Consider the following 5,000-nt stretch of genomic DNA (forward strand, 5'->3'; position numbering starts at 1 on the left):
CAGACAAATCGCTCCACCAACTAAGAACGGCCATGCACCACCACCCACCGAATCAAGAAAGAGCTATCAATCTGTCAATCCTTCCGGTGTCCGGGCCTGGTGAGGTTTCCCGTGTTGAGTCAAATTAAGCCGCAGGCTCCACTCCTGGTGGTGCCCTTCCGTCAATTCCTTTAAGTTTCAGCTTTGCAACCATACTTCCCCCGGAACCCAAAAGCTTTGGTTTCCCGGAGGCTGCCCGCCGAGTCATCGGAGGAACTGCGGCGGATCGCTGGCTGGCATCGTTTATGGTTAGAACTAGGGCGGTATCTGATCGCCTTCGAACCTCTAACTTTCGTTCTTGATTAATGAAAACATACTTGGCAAATGCTTTCGCTTCTGTTCGTCTTGCGACGATCCAAGAATTTCACCTCTAACGTCGCAATACGAATGCCCCCGCCTGTCCCTATTAATCATTACCTCGGGTTCCGAAAACCAACAAAATAGAACCGAGGTCCTATTCCATTATTCCATGCACACAGTATTCAGGCGGGCTTGCCTGCTTTAAGCACTCTAATTTGTTCAAAGTAAACGTGCCGGCCCACCGAGACACTCAATAAAGAGCACCCTGGTAGGATTTCAACGGGGTCCGCCTCGGGACGCACGAGCACGCACGAGGCGGTCGCACGCCTTCGGCTCGCCCCACCGGCAGGACGTCCCACGATACATGCCAGTTAAACACCGACGGGCGGTGAACCAACAGCGTGGGACACAAATCCAACTACGAGCTTTTTAACCGCAACAACTTTAATATACGCTATTGGAGCTGGAATTACCGCGGCTGCTGGCACCAGACTTGCCCTCCAATAGATACTCGTTAAAGGATTTAAAGTGTACTCATTCCGATTACGGGGCCTCGGATGAGTCCCGTATCGTTATTTTTCGTCACTACCTCCCCGTGCCGGGAGTGGGTAATTTGCGCGCCTGCTGCCTTCCTTGGATGTGGTAGCCGTTTCTCAGGCTCCCTCTCCGGAATCGAACCCTGATTCCCCGTTACCCGTTACAACCATGGTAGGCGCAGAACCTACCATCGACAGTTGATAAGGCAGACATTTGAAAGATGCGTCGCCGGTACGAGGACCGTGCGATCAGCCCAAAGTTATTCAGAGTCACCAAGGCAAACGGACCGGACGAGCCGACCGATTGGTTTTGATCTAATAAAAGCGTCCCTTCCATCTCTGGTCGGGACTCTGTTTGCATGTTTTAGCTCTAGAATTACCACAGTTATCCAAGTAACGTGGGTACGATCTAAGGAACCATAACTGATTTAATGAGCCATTCGCGGTTTCACCTTAATGCGGCTTGTACTGAGACATGCATGGCTTAATCTTTGAGACAAGCATATGACTACTGGCAGGATCAACCAGGGAGCTGCGTCAACTAGAGCTGAGCAGCCGGCCGCCCGGGAGTGTGTCCCGGGGGCCCGCGCGAACACGCAAGCGTCCGCTCAATTATTCTGCAAACAGGAGGAGGCTGAGCTCCCCTGCACAACACACCTCGAAACCCTCTCAGGTCCCGGCGGCGCGCAGCGCCGTCCTAAGTACTTGGTCGGGTTCGAGAGAGGCGCAATCGCCCGGAGTTAGGCGAGTAGACGCTTTAGGTGCGACCACCCGTGCTCCCAACTGAGCTTGCCGCTGCCGACAGAGGCCCGGGAGCGTGCTGTCGTGGCATTGCCGGCGGGAGACAACACGCGCCACCTACGGTGACCGGCAGCTCCAACGCCAGCGCCACAGAAGGACAAAAGCCCCACTTGGGTGCCGAAGCGAACTCTCCCAGCACAGCGCACGCGCCAACACGTCCGCACAGCTGCGATACAAACCACCTGCGAGAACCGCTGGGGCGACCGAGCAGCAGACGGCGTCGCGGCGCCGAGCGCCGGGCGGCGGCGCATCCTCAGCGCACACAGTCCTCAATCGGACCAGCACACTGCAGATGGCCACCGCGCTTCGCACCGGGCCCGCGAGGACCTACTTTGGCCGCAAGGCGCCGCGAGCAGGGGGCGCCGGCGCGCAGCTGCGCCGCCTGCCGCGTCCGTCGGCCGGCGCGCCTGCCACTGGCCGCCCCCACCAGCCGGCTGTAGCGCGTGCGCCCACGCACCGCGCTGCCAGCACGCCGGGCGGCCCCCCCTCACCGGCCGGGGACGGTCCCACCCAGCCACCGCCGCGTATCGCCTCACACCCAGATCCCCCTTTCACGTTCGTGGGCATGGTGGGTCCCCTTTCACGTTCGTGGGCATGGTGGGTATCCATGAAACAACCGGTTAATAGCTCGACCGATCGTCGCCAACACTGATTCACCTCTAGCGAGAACAACCGCACCACAACGGGTTACCAGTTGTTCATTTGCGTAACGTCACCAGCAAACGTAGACGTCCATCGCCATTTGCAACGAGTATTGCATGCCTGTGTCAGGTGTCACAACACACTACGTCTGCCCACATAGACGCAACAACATGTGCACGCCTAGAGAACACGTGGAAGGTAGCCCCCGTACGTATGCGGTGTCCATTGCGCGAACGACTGTCAGCCGGCCTCTGCAGCATGTCGCAGATGTGGAACGCGGTGCAACATGCTATCACAGTGTGTGAGAAGAGACGACTACGTCCGAATACACGCTCCACTACATCAACAGACTGCTCATGCTGATCGCCATCCAGGGCGTCCGTTCCTCCCACACGTCTGAATGGCGTACCACACTGCAATCCAGCTCCTAAAGGGAGACGACACGTAGCTGCGTCCACAATATTTGGACTGTATGGTCCGCCGTTGCTAGGCGCAGTCGTCGTACGGTCACACATGTGCCACGATGTATCATTCAGTACATACGGACCAATGTGCAGCACAGTTTGTGGGTTTTGCGTACATCCGCGGACAGGTGACAGGCCGTACCACAACGTAGGCTGAGTACGTCGGCATGCGAAGGGCATTGAACATGCAAACTTCTCAACGACCAGCTTGCGAAGGCAGGGGGGAAGGGGGGGGGCATGTACGTCCTGCTGCTATCCACATTACAGTGTATAGCAGGAGCATGTGGAAAGTCAGCAACACTTGCAAGGTGTTTAACATGACGCGATACACAGGGGACCGGGCAGTGCGAATAGCGAACTATATTGCGAGGGTTGCGGTTAGGCAACACTACACTAATTTAACGAGTTGCATAACAATTACAGAGCAGGTTCAGCGACAACGTGCGTCAGGTTAAGGCGCAATATAGGTTAGGTTGAGGCGCAATATGGGTTACGTTAAGGCACAAATTAGGTTACGTTAAGGCACAAATTAGGTTACGTTAAGGCACAAATTGGGTTACGTTAAGGCACAAATTGGGTTACGTTAAGGCACAAATTGGGTTACGTTAAGGCACAACATGGGTTACGTTAAGGCACAACATGGGTTACGTTAAGGCACAACATGGGTTACGTTAAGGCACAACATGGGTTACGTTAAGGCACAACATGGGTTACGTTAAGGCACAACATGGGTTACGTTAAGGCACAACATGGGTTACGTTAAGGCACAACATGGGTTACGTTAAGGCACAACATGGGTTACGTTAAGGCACAACATGGGTTACGTTAAGGCACAACATGGGTTACGTTAAGGCACAACATGGGTTAGGTTAAGGCACAACATGGGTTAGGTTAAGGCACAACATGGGTTAGGTTAAGGCACAACATGGGTTAGGTTAAGGCACAACGTAAGTTAGGTTAAGGCACAACGTAAGTTAGGTTAAGGCACAACGTAAGTTAGGTTAAGGCACAACGTAGGTTAGGTTAAGGCACAACGTAGGTTAGGTTAAGGCACAACGTAGGTTAGGTTAAGGCACAACGTAGGTTAGGTTAAGGCACAACGTAGGTTAGGTTAAGGCACAACGTAGGTTAGGTTAAGGCACAACGTAGGTTAGGTTAAGGCACAACGTAGGTTAGGTTAAGGCACAACGTAGGTTAGGTTAAGGCACAACGTAGGTTAGGTTAAGGCACAACGTAGGTTAGGTTAAGGCACAACGTAGGTTAGGTTAAGGCACAACGTAGGTTAGGTTAAGGCACAACGTAGGTTAGGTTAAGGCACAACGTAGGTTAGGTTAAGGCACAACGTAGGTTAGGTTAAGGCACAACGTAGGTTAGGTTAAGGCACAACGTAGGTTAGGTTAAGGCACAACGTAGGTTAGGTTAAGGCACAACGTAGGTTAGGTTAAGGCACAACGTAGGTTAGGTTAAGGCACAACGTAGGTTAGGTTAAGGCACAACGTAGGTTAGGTTAAGGCACAACGTAGGTTAGGTTAAGGCACAACGTAGGTTAGGTTAAGGCACAACGTAGGTTAGGTTAAGGCACAACGTAGGTTAGGTTAAGGCACAACGTAGGTTAGGTTAAGGCACAACGTAGGTTAGGTTAAGGCACAACGTAGGTTAGGTTAAGGCACAACGTAGGTTAGGTTAAGGTACAACATAGGTTAGGTTAAGGTACAACATAGGTTAGGTTAAGGTACAACGTAGGTTAGGTTAAGGCGCAATGTCGGTTAGGTTAAGGTACGATATAGCTTAGGTTAAGGTACACATTGTTGTAGGGAAAGGTGTATTTGGGGGGGGGGGGCGGCGGCAGGTTCGTTGATAGTGATTATCGTAAGTGCATGCCTGCGGGATCATCCGATTTGTCACGTCAGGATGCACTTGTGGCTCATGACAGGCGGCGCTCCGATTCCAAGGTTGTGGCAGATCTGTGTCTTTCATTCCTGCCATTGTTTGTGTACTGTGACAGGAGGCAGTATGGTGATGTTGGGTGCACCCCTGTGTAGGACATGTGTTGGTGTTCGTGGCTTAGCTGAGCAATGGCGGATGTCGGAAGGGTGGGATATTCTGTTTTCTGGGTGGACCTCCCGGTCTGGTTATGATAGTGTGGATTGTGTAATGTGGCGGAGAGGATGCACCGGATGTTCTTCCATGCTGGTGGTTAGATATTGTGTGTGTGCCT

General features: G+C 53.1%; 1 non-coding gene across 1 annotated transcript in view; it reads right to left on the reverse strand.

The window, feature by feature from the left end:
- The window catches only part of LOC126436335 (small subunit ribosomal RNA), a 1,909-nt gene extending 503 nt beyond the window's left edge, over positions 1-1,406 (reverse strand). The window contains exon 1 of the ribosomal RNA XR_007580597.1: positions 1-1,406. This exon is cut by the window's left edge and continues 503 nt beyond it. This is a non-coding gene — a ribosomal RNA (small subunit ribosomal RNA).
- Between the last annotated feature and the right edge of the window lie 3,594 nt (positions 1,407-5,000).

This window comes from Schistocerca serialis, unplaced genomic scaffold, assembly GCF_023864345.2.
Source record: "Schistocerca serialis cubense isolate TAMUIC-IGC-003099 unplaced genomic scaffold, iqSchSeri2.2 HiC_scaffold_1235, whole genome shotgun sequence".
Classification (NCBI taxonomy): Eukaryota; Metazoa; Arthropoda; class Insecta; order Orthoptera; family Acrididae; genus Schistocerca; species Schistocerca serialis.